Source organism: Hoplias malabaricus, chromosome 4 (assembly GCF_029633855.1).
Source record: "Hoplias malabaricus isolate fHopMal1 chromosome 4, fHopMal1.hap1, whole genome shotgun sequence".
Taxonomy (NCBI): domain Eukaryota; kingdom Metazoa; phylum Chordata; class Actinopteri; order Characiformes; family Erythrinidae; genus Hoplias; species Hoplias malabaricus.
The window spans coordinates 63,379,732-63,392,174 of NC_089803.1; the positions used below are offsets into that span (position 1 = coordinate 63,379,732).

The 12,443-nt window shown below is 38.1% G+C and overlaps 1 protein-coding gene across 1 annotated transcript in view; it reads left to right on the top strand.

The window, feature by feature from the left end:
* Positions 1-5,946: 5,946 nt before the first annotated feature.
* Positions 5,947-12,443, top strand: part of ppfia2 (PTPRF interacting protein alpha 2) — a 55,084-nt gene continuing 48,587 nt past the window's right edge. The window contains exon 1 of the mRNA XM_066668558.1: positions 5,947-6,031. The gene's annotated coding sequence lies outside the window, so the exon portion shown is untranslated. The remainder of the gene's footprint in view (positions 6,032-12,443) is intronic.

The following is a 12,443-nucleotide window of genomic DNA, read 5'->3' on the forward strand; positions in this document are numbered from 1 at the left end:
TGGAGAGAACTGTGTTCATCTGTGAAGTGTTTAGATTTGAAGTCTGGAAAATTCATTCTGAAATTGTATTATTTACACGGCTTCCTTTTTTCCTTTTTCCGTTCTCTTGTTGTTCAATAATTGTGTCTGGCACAGGAGCATTTCTGGGGTTGTTACATTCTGTGACCACTATAACAGAAATCCCACTTTCCTGATGTATAGCTAGACACGGTGCTGTTTTTTTTTTTTTTTCCTATCTTCTAGTACTTCATTAAATGATAGTTTTGACAGAATGGTTGCTAGGAGTTGGTGTGTTCTCCCCGTGTCCGCGTGGGTTTCCGCCGGGTGCTCTGGTTTCCTCCAACGGTCCAAAAACACACGTTGGTAGGTGGATTGGCGACTCAAAAAAAAGTGTCCGTAGGTGTAAGTGTGTAAGTGTATGTGTGTTGCCCTGTGAAGGACTGGCGCCCCCTCCAGGGTGTATTCCCACCTTGCGCACAGTGATTCCAGGTAGGCTCTGGACACACCGCGACCCTGAACTGGATAAGGGTTACAGATAATGAATGAATGAAAGAATGAATGGTTGCTGTTGTCCTAAAATATTTAGCTGGTGCATCACTCTCAACCTAGCTGAGTGGTCTTTAACGTTTATACATTGCAGTGTTTAGTGGATCTGTGTTTTGTTATTTCTGATAAATGCCCAAGGAATGTACATTGAGATTAGTGGACATAATTAATTGATAACTTAATATATTTCACTTTCCTTTAATGAGGAACAATTCAGATTGACCTGACTTACCTTTTGAAAAGTTTTGTGATTTCAGTACAGTGTGTGTTTATATGGATGTATCATTCAACCCTAGAGCAAGGGCCTCTCTCAGTAAATGTCTCTCTAAGGCCCTTTAGCAAACCTTCACAAAATCCGTCACAATCCCCTCTTAAAACATCTCTGAAGACAGGGCCCCGACCCACGCAGCTCAGCATCAGATGCTATTTCTTCTGAGGCGTTTTAGTGTTTAGCCCATTGTATTTCTTCTGTACTTGAGTTTATGATACACAGGAGGCAACATTTGTCACTGGGCTTCAACTCTGCAGCAGTGAAACTGTCTCAGTGATGTACTATGACAGAAAATGTAGTTTTTGTATCTGACAGATGCTTTGAAATTGAAAATTTTTGACTGACATATTTGGGAGAGCCATTAGACAACTTTTGACACAATGTGCGGAAAGGGATCAGTTACTACCTCTCTCTCTCTGTCTATATATATAGCTTTCACTTTTTAAATAAAAAGTGTTATTCCCCTGTAGTCCATCTTGGCAGTGAGCATGATGGCCTTAAGCTCAGGGCCATAGCTATGGCTTTGATGACTAGATGGATTACATTTTACTGTCTTTACCTGCTATGACCTTTCCTTTGCCTTTACAATCGAAGACAAAAATAACACCCAACTGTTGTACGTCCACTCACACAGAGGTTTATTGGTTGTATTTTTTTTAGTTCAGTTGGAGGAACATGTTGTAATTACACTCTCACACTTCCAGCACTCTCACCTCCATCCTAATCAACACATTTCAATTAACACTCTGACTGGCGCCTGCAGAGCGTCGTATAATTCTGGACATTTGATTTTTTATTTAGCCTTTAATTTTACCAAGGAATGTTGGAATTTCAGGTTCATGGTAAATGCTCTACTTAATGTTTATTTTCACATCATAGAAAAGCAAGTTGTGTTAGGTGGCAATCTTAAGTTACCATTTTATTTTTCAGCATAAGGTCATGATGCCCAGTGACATCTTGTGGGCTAGAGAAGTATAAAGCCTAAACGCTGGGCTGTGGGCAGAGGAGCTGTATTACCTAAAGTGATGGTGCTCCATCCAACATCCATAACTGATCTCACTGATGCTGTTAAAGCCACCATCAGATCCTGACAGATGTGTTCTTACATCTAATGTAAACTCTTTCCAGAAGCTGTTACTGCAGGAAAGGGGGAACTCCCAGATAATACCCTTCATTACAGTAGAAATGTTGATTAGATGTTCATAAACGTATGGCCATATAATATATGTGTCAGTACAGGATTAGATACGGTGCGGTATAGAGGTTTGTAGATGCAGAGACTTTTGGCTTTGTTTTAAAGTGAAGTTTCTTGGCACTGGAGCTTGGGTCTATTCTTATCTTTACTCTGTGACCTAAGAACCACTTTTAGAATGTGTTATACAATTCCCCAAAGCCCAAAACTTTCCTCTTGTTGCTTTAGCACATAAATACAGGATATTTTACAGCAGCAAATCAGAGGGTGAAAAACTTCAACGACATACAGCAATAATAAGAAAATTGATAATGTCTTTTGCCATTTTGACTAATAAACTTTCCCTTTCTTATGTCTTTATCACTATGATTGTGTCAGTGTTAAGCTTCAGACAGAACACATCTTAGGAACATTTTCAATATCTGAATTTAGGGAATTATTGAACTATAATCCATTGCAACTGCAGCTTTTTGGAAATCCTAGATTTTTTCCACACTGTTCCAACTCCAGCCATTTTATTTTGTTTTACCATTTAAAGGAGCAGTCACTTATACTGCCAGAACATAGTAAGCAGTGTTTATGAATGTGAGTATTTATTATTTTATACTTTTTTTCTATAAAGTGTAACTCACATTAAAACCTTTGAAGGTATATTTACAGTGTGTATCCTCAGTGAACAGAAAAGTACCTGTAAAGAACCCTTTTTCAGAGAGAGATACAGGCACCATGGAGATGAAGCTGCTAATAAGCTGTAGACTGCAGGAGGGAGAAGTCAATAAAAGCAGTAAGGTCCTCCTACACACTAATGAAACATCCACTATCATTCCTCCTGAGAACACAGGCACTGCCACTGAGAGCTTGCGTGATGCTTGCATCTTTGACTTTTGACCTGCAGTGAAATTACAGCTAGAATGCTTGTGAATCCTGTAGTTCACTGCTGGAGACTCACAGATGGGGTGTGGTTGTGTGTGTGTGTGTGCATGTGCACATGACAGGAGCTGTGTTGCTGGAGAAAAACTAGCATCTTTAAGCAGCTTTAGAGTTTAAAAATACTCTTTATTATATTATTGTCTAATGTTGCAGCACAATGAGTAAGCCACAGTTTACATTTTATGCTTCTTGATTACATGAGTAGATTTTAGAATCAGAATCCCTTTATTTCACCAAGTATGTTGGACATACAAGGCATTTGTCTTGGTGAGTGCACACATGTATAACATGTAACATACAAAACAAGCCAGACAGGCCCAGAGACTACTAACAAGTATCAAACTAAGTGAATCCAGAATATAGAATAAATAAAGTGGGCAAAAAGTGTCATGTGCCAGTGGCTAAAGTGGATGAGTGATATTAGTACACATGCAGATGACAATATACTCATCTGACAATTGTTGTCCTATTTTATTGTTTGTCGAATGTTGTGTGTGAAAAAAGGCTGTTGTTAGTGAATATTATATGATGGTCCCTGGCTGGAGAATGTTGATATTTGCTGAAGAGTGGTGTTGTTTGTTGGAGAGTGACAGTGTTTACTTTGTGAATTATGGCGTTCGAAAGATAATATTTTTATTTCTTAATGAACAATGGTGTTTTTACTGAATTTTGATGTTTGTTGGAGAATGTGTAGATTTCGGGAGTCTCGAGCTCCAGGCCGCAGCACTCAGCATCTGATTATAAAACCATTCGTGAGTTGTTTGAGTGTTTCTTAGAGGAGGAGAAAACTATTTCATACCTCTAGTGCTTCATCATCTTTTCTCCAGACCTTTTATGGACTTTGGGCTTCAGGGAAGTCTCAGGTGCTAAGATCCCTGCTCAATTACTTTAGTATAATTAAGCTAGCCCAGCTAGTCTCAGATCAATTGCATTGTTATTGCAGAGCTCTATCTGTCACCATAAGCTTTACCTGCTCCCAGTCTTTCCTCTTGAGGGAAACTTTTCAACTTACAGCCAGAAGCATGTTTACCCACAGAGAGCCCAGTAGCGGTTCCTTATTGCATTTTATTCCTCTGCTGTATTAAATCCAAGCTCGGTCTCAACCTGTCACTCAAAAGTCTAGGGACACACACTTCTCTGCATGCTTGGCTTGGGTGAGTTGAACTCCATATTCATGGTTTGCACTTTGCTTTCCCAAGATATCTTTCATTTATTATCAGGAGCTGGCAGATTCAATTTTAATTCCACTACCAACTCCACCTTATTCTCTATATGCTTGCTTACCTGAACGGTTATTTTGGAGAAACTGTTAGATCAAGATGCATTGATAATGGGATAATGTTGGTTTATGTCCTTTTATGAATCAATCTCCCTGTGTTTTTTTTAAGATGATTATTTATTTATTGGTATGTCAGTTTGGTACCGTGTAGCATCGTGACCTTTAGAAGCTGGCACTGTATTTACATTTACCCTGCTGAATTACATGGCTATAGAGTATGTGTGGAGCTAATTGAACACTGCTGGAGTGTGTTGGTCCAGATTCACAAAGAAGTAAAACGCACAGTAAGGCCAATCTGTGTGCCCCAGGGCTGAGAGAGGAATACTCTGGATCATTGGGATCATTTTTTTGGCCAGACCTGCTGCTGTAATTGGCCTGACTATGACTCCATGGCATTTAGATCAGATTCTATCAATTACCCATCTGCTGAGAGGGCGAGCAGACTGTGTGTGTGTGTTTGTGTGTTGGGGACAGAAGAGAACAGACCATTTGTTTGTGTGTGTGTTTGTGTCCAGGCCGTAGTTGTGTGTTTTAGGGAGTATGTCTGTTTGTGTGTGTGTGTGTGTGTGTGTGTGTGTGTTGTTCTAGTTAGTGTTGTTGTTTTTTGGCAGGTGGCACTGAATAGTAAAAATTTTCCAACTGCAAAACTCTCACAGTGAATAAAATCCTTCTCTGCTCGGCTGGGTTGGACACTTTAGATTTTAACAGTGAGCACATTCTTTGAAACAGAAACTAGACTAAAGGAGGCTGGAGAACATTAATTTCAGAACAATTAAGTCTCAGAACATACCAGCATCAAACTTTAAGCATATCCCTAGGTCCCTTTCACAGAGCCACTAGAGATGATACCGTATCTACACTTTGATTGCACAAAAACACACAAACTGATTTTCAATGATTCTCAGTTAGGCGGGTTTTGAAAAATGTATTGGTACATGCAGATTTTTGCATAGAAACATATTTGAGTCAAACATATTTACACTTGACCAATGTGTTTATTGTACTTTGGAAAAGCAGAATATTTACATTGGATGGTGAATGTGAATTCTAGGAAGTAAGGTGATTCAGCATTATAAAAATATTTATGAATCAACATTTGCGCGGTGGTGCAGCAGGTAGTGTCACAGTCACACAGTTCTAGGGACCTGGAGGTTGTGGGTTCGAGTGCCGCTCTGGGTGACTGTCTGTGAGGAGTGTGGTGTGTTCTCCCTGTGTCCGTGTGGGTTTCCTCCGGGTGCTCCGGTTTCCTCCCACAGTCCAAAAACACACGTTGGTAGGTGGATTGGTGACTCAAATGTGTCCGTAGGTGTGAGTGTGTGTCGCCCTGAGAAGGACTGGCCCCACCGCGACCCTGAACTGGATTAGCGCTTACAGATAATGAATGTATTTGTTAACATTTTAATGAAGGTGTTTAATGAAGAATGAGGTTGGGTGTAGGAAAATGGTGGCTTGGTCTTCAGAATCAAATGTTTAAAATGTTATTTTTTCATTTGTGTATTTCTGCTGCATTTATAAGGTAGAATTTTCAAAAAGTGTTAAAACTTTTAAACTAAAAGGCTTCTCAATTCCATTATTAAAAAAAAGTCAGCAACTACAGTGCCACAGTGGCTGCTGACAGTTTCAGTGTGTGAAATACTGCATGCTGCTAATATAAGCACCGTAACTCAGTGTTAGCTTGATGATAAAACAGGTGTTTGTTTGTGCTGTGCAGGAGTTTGCAGCCTTGACAAAGGAGCTGAATGCCTGCAGAGAGCAGCTTCTGGAGAAAGAAGAGGAGATTTCAGAGCTGAAGGCAGAGAGGAACAACACCAGGGTGAGTATGTACTGTCAATAGCACGGATGGCACAGTGAATACATAACTTAATTATCTCCAGATTTTTGACCATTAAAAAAGTTGACCATTATAAAAATGACACTGCTCTCAGGTTTTATCACCATGGCTGTGTTTATCCAACTGCATTCTGTCTTTTGTGACACAACATAGTGCTTGTTTCTCAATGCTAAGTTTAGCCTGCTTGACTGTTTTTAATTAAGTTGATGCATTTTATAACTCTATTTTAATATCATTGTTTTCACATTGTTTTCTTATGCTCAGAGCATATATATTTATGTAAAACACTAGTTTTGTACATAAAGCATTTTCAAATGATAATTCTACTACTTCTTTTGACATATAAGGAATGTAGTTTTCCTTAATTTTATTTTAGCCATTCATAAATTCTTCATAAATTCTTTGTTGATACTCTGCTTTATGATTGGGCACATCACTGAAATTGGAGCTTTAACTTTTTTATTTTAGACTAAAATGATTCAAACAGAGAAGAGTGTGATAATTTTGTACATACAGATACATGCTAATGAATGTAGCACTATCCTTGATGCAGACAGAACGTAACTGGTTACAAGCCAACAGGATGAATGTGTTCGCCTGCTCTGACTGTCAGAAATGTCTCTGGAAGAATAGATGTGTAATATAACTTTCTTTTTTGTTACTGTAGATTTCTGTTTCGTAATTTGTTGAAAGTGCTCCAAATTCTCAGTATTTGGTTCTACTTCAATGGAAAAAAATGTAAATTTAATAATGTAAGCTGTAGAATGTTATAATTATCTGCTGACTCTGAGGCAGATTCTGAAGAAGTACATTCCTCCACATCTGAGTCATGATTGCTGCCTCTAGTAAAGCTCTGCTTCCTTTGAGGCAGAAGTTGAGGCAGAGGTTGAATAGCACATGATTGCTGCCTCTGAGGAAGCAGAGCATCATTTTATGTCATTATGTAGCTTCCTCAGAGTTACATTATCCTCAGTATTAAAAAAAATTACATTTCTAACAACCAATGAAACAGATCTAGATCAACATTTTCTTCCAAAGTCATTTCTGGCTGTCAGAGCAGGCAACCGCAAGTGTCTAGGCCGAGCTTTAGTGGTTTATGGTGTGGTTTTCCAAAGTCTCGACCCAATCACTGTTTTAACCAATCACATTCATTCCTCCCTGTTGGCTGGTAATCAATTACGTTCCTTCAGCCTCATATTTCTTCCAGAACTATTCACAAATGTGCTTGAAGGACACTTAACATTTTTCACAATATCTGAGAAGCCTGTCAAGAACTATCCAGACAATTTTTCCGTTTTAATCTCTGGAGAAAGAGACAGAGTTGTTAGATATTTGGCAGGAAGTGTCAGAAGAGTCCGAATTCAGGCTCGTTCATGTACATGCAGCCATACATTTTTCATATGTCTTCTATCTAAAAAATCATACATGGTTTTAAGTAGAGACTCAGAGATCAGAGCTAAATGGGGTGATGGGAATAAAATGGGGCACGGAGGGTGGGGGATTGTGGTGGTGGTGGGGGGGTGTCATAATCCAAGTATGAAAGGGGTATGGGTCAGGAAGGAAGAAGGGAATTGTGAAACGTGTGGAGGAGAAAGGTGAAAATGGGTCAGGAGAAAATAACAGGCAGACACTCTTCTGTAAAACAGTATAGCCAATAAAACAAAATGACAACATATGTTAGAAAACAGCAGAGACAGAATTTGAAAAGACATATAGTTTTCCTCAGAGGGATGAGAGATGATTCTCACATCATTTTCACCTCCAGCCCTTCAATGTTCCTCCAGAGCTCTGGTGATCCAGACAGCCAATGGAACACAGTGCCGTAACCTTTCTGTCACAATTCAATTAAGCACGGATTCCCACAACCTAGCTCAGTGAGGACACTGGGAAATTAAATATATGAGAGCTATATATTTATACAAAGCCCAAGATATCAAAGCTACAAAGCTGAGACACAAGGCTGTATTAAGACCAGAGCCAAATTTTCAGTAGCCCTTTGTTAATAAGCTCAAATTGTTTAACAGAGAACAGGTGAATAGTAAGTAAGAATGAAGTGAAAAGAAAGATAATCAGATGTAGTTTAAGTCAAATGTATCGAGTTTGCTTCTTTGGTTGTAGCTAGACAGGCAGAACTGATCACTGGAACTGACCTCCCCAACCTGGACAGTGTCTGTACCAGGTGACTGGATAAGCAATGACACAACACACCCTGATCACCTCTTCAATGTGCTGCCGTCTGGAAAATACGCAGTGCTAGCTGAACACGGAACAGACAGAGAAACAGCTTCTTTCCGAAGGCTGTGGCTTCCATAACAAATCACTGAGAGCACCATACCACATAGACTGTACATTCTGCATCAGACTTATTTATAGTCAGTGAGCACTCATTTTACACATGCAGGGTAATTTAACTTTCATTCAGACTAACACTTTTGTGTCTCAATGTAATGACTGAAATAATCAGTGTTATTTATTTAGTAATACTATACAGTTCTGTAATTTTGCTGCTCATGGTTCCTTCTGTAAATATGCACCTTATTTATAATGCATGTCTACTTTCAGCTGCTGTTTATATAAAATTGTAACTTGTACTGTAAATTTGAATCACCGCCCACCCCTCCTTTTATGTAAAACTGAAATTTACATTGAAAAAGTCTACCATGACTGCTTTACCTACCTGAACTCTGTGAGCCAAAATGTGACCATTTTTTGACAGTTGCACCTGAGTCTCCACTAGTATTCTCCTTCATTTTTGGAATTAAGAATAAACAGCTATGTGCAGAACAAAATTAGGTGTAAACAAACAATATTTATTCAAAAGACTATATATAAACAGTTTTATCATAATTAACTTTATCAAGGTTGACTTTGTTAATTTGCAGCATGCGTAATGAGCCTATAGGGCGGTCCGGTTCTGCTTGACTGTAATCTGCTATATTGCTGTTTTGCTGCTTGGGAAGCCTGTCCACTAAATTTCTTAATACTTCTGTATAATTACTTTAAACACTCTTTGCCAGACAGGCATCTCATAATCATAAAATTTGAGTTACTTTTTGAAAGTTGTAATTTTTTATACTCAATATGTTAATGACAGACATCAAACAAAAAGACAATACTCATCACTGCCTTTGAAGGCATTATTATGTAAGAAATATTTTCATCCCTTTTTGAGCTATTCATTTTCTCATAACAAACATGGCAACTTTATTAATTAATCACAAAAAAAACAGCATTGCCTTTGGTCTAAACCAGATATCTGTATGCTAATTTAAGCTGAATGTGATCAGCTGCCCATCAAAATGTTGCAGAAAAAAAAAAACCACATTAGTCTAAAGCCCTATATCTGTCTCAGGATCTACTTTTTCCAGGTTTTAGGTTGAGAAGAGCCTCTGGACCTTGTCTTCCTGGGCTTTTGAATTAGTAATCCTACTGGGTGCTCAGTAATGGCTTAGCTACAAGTCATACCCAACAGCTGTGATATTTGCATCCTCCATGTATTTCTCTGCACTAACCACTGATATACAGCTGCATATAGTCACATTAGATCATACAATGTGTGCATGTAATTTAACCATGTAAACTGTTTAACCATGTTAAAGATGTCTTCATTTGCTGGTAAATAATCAAAAAACATCCATATAATCTACAAAAAACATTGCAAACAGTAGCAATGATTATATACAACTGATTTTTAAACATTTTTTGAACATTTTTAATTTGTCTGCATGGCAAAAATATGCGTGCGCGTATATATGCGCACTTGCGTGTGTGCACTAATATAAACAAACATTGACAATGACCAAATCACACCAATATATGCCTAATACTAGACTATAATGAATACTATCCAACGCTCAAAGAACAAAATAATCAGTGAAAATGTAACACCATTATTTTCATTCATTGTCTGTAACTGCTTATTATCGGTCACTATCGCTCAGGAGCCTGCTCAGAATCACTGGGCACAAGGCAGAAACACACTCTGGACAGGATGCCAGTCCATCATAACGGCATCATAATTGGCAACAAATATTAAGGTGTAACATCAAACATAGCACAGTGAAAGTATAAATATATTATTTGTTTAAATATATAAAAGAAAATAATCAAACGACATCATGCCATTGTCTTAAATAAATCTAATAGGTTTTGTTTATGGCACGTTTTATTTTTCCTGTTGTTGAAATTTGTAGCATAATGTTTGGTCAACAGGGTGAGCAGTGCACACCTCCAGTTCACTGTACTAGCACAGCATAACTAAACATGTATACAGTATGTCCACACATTTGAGAATACCGAAGATATCCAATTCAAATTCAGTTATGGACATCAGGAAGTCGGCGCAAAAGCACTTGTGTATTCAGCTCTTCTATGAGATAGTGAAACTGTCTGTGCTTCCTATTTTTCCCAAATTAAATGCACATGGTTCAGTATATCTTTTTTTTGTAGGCTGCCAAAGGAGAATAAGGGCAATGTTTATTTTCCCAGAGGTAAGGCAAGAAGCTAACCCAAGCAGATACATCGGACCAAATTCCTTTATCTTCTGGCTAACAAAATGGGATGATTTGGAGCAATTGCACATGAGCGTAATGTCATAGTATTCAGTGAATTAATACAGGCTAGAGGGTTATAAAGCTCCCCAGCAATGGAAATATGCATATTTCTAAGGAAGAGAAAAGGAGAGACAGCTGTTTGCCAAGTGTTTGGTTAGTGCAGAGAATGTCAAGTGTGCTAGTGAATATTCATTTTCCAATGCAAAATTCAAGATTGAAGCTTACTTATTTTCAAAATGCAGCGGAAATCTTGCTCATTCAGCTGTAAATAAATCATGCATAGAAATGATAAATAGGCAATGAACATTACAGTCATTGAAGAACACATTAAAGTATAATACAGTACTATAATATTGAACAGTGTTAGCCACTGTAAGCATTGCAGTGGATACATACGTCAGAAACAACACTTATTTGTGTCAAACTATGAGTATGTACTGCATCTACTTTTATGTTATTCATGGCCTCTGCTAGGAAACTGGCTTAAAGCTTTTTTTATATTTGGCAATGGACATGGTGACCTTAGGCTCATATACAGCTGCAACACATTTTGTTTCATGCTTTTCTATAGAGATTATTTACACTAAATGAATACATCTGAAATTGTATGGGTGTGTGTGTCCAAAATGGCTCCACCTTAAATTAGAAGAGTTTATTTATTATAAGGAGTATGTACAAACCTTGGACATAAATTGTTCCTGTATTTTCCCTGTCCTAGGGGCTGTGGGGCGAGACTGATTTGGTGTGCTGTCTCATTCTCAGCAGAAACCACATTACCCTAATCTCCTTTGTGCCAGATCCAGGGGTTTCAATTTGTTGTGAGTGCTTTATTGTTTAGAGTTTCGTAATAGATTTGGTCACGGCTAATGTGGTTATATTGAACATATTTTCCTCTCAGAATGAGACAAATGTAAAAGGACTGGGTGTAAAGCACCTCATTCGTTTTCATTCATTTGTCTTTAATGAGGTTTGATAGAAAGTCTGTCCTTGAGAATGATACCTAAAACACCTCCTGATGCATTTGCAGAGTTCACAGTTTGCTGGTTTTAAAATGACCTGCTTGAATATTAATATTTAGGGAATACGTATATTACGCCACTGCCATAAGAGATCTTTGTAACCTCATCTTAATTTTTCAAATTTTATATACCATTTGACAACAAAGGCTGCCCTTTACGTTTTTGAACATCTTGTAATAAACGGACCAAAGGAAATCCACTGTCCAAAATGATTTTAAAATCTAAAGTTGTGTGTGCACCTGCTCGTCAATTTCTTCTGACATGAAGGGTAACATCTGGGAGTTGCGTTTCTTTTGAACTACAAAACAGCCTCTGCTATGGAACGACTTTAGACTAGATGTCAGAACATTGCAATGAGAATATGTTGGAATGAGAGAACTTGTGAAGTCAGGTACTGTTGTTGGATGATTTGCTCTGGGTAACAAACGTATTGTAAATGCATTCTAAACGTATTGGATGGTGTTCCAATCCTCCACAGCCTGAGGCTGGGAGGCCTTATACCCCTATAACCCACATGTGACAAAGCATCACCTTTCTCCATAGAGATTATACAAACAACGTTTATGATTCACTGTCAGCAGTGAGCAAAAATTAAAGTAGCTGATGCTTTCTTTTATAAATAGAAAGAAAGAAAAACATTATCAGGAGGGAGACAGATGAAGAAAAAGGGAGAGCTCAACAGAGAGACTGATGGTAAGAAAAGTAGAGGGAAAGAAAGAGGAGGTTATCCAGAGAGAGATCATTTGACACTGCTATACTGTCAATGATTAAAGGTTCATGGGATATATAAAAAGATAGAGATACGAAAAGTGTAGAAATGAG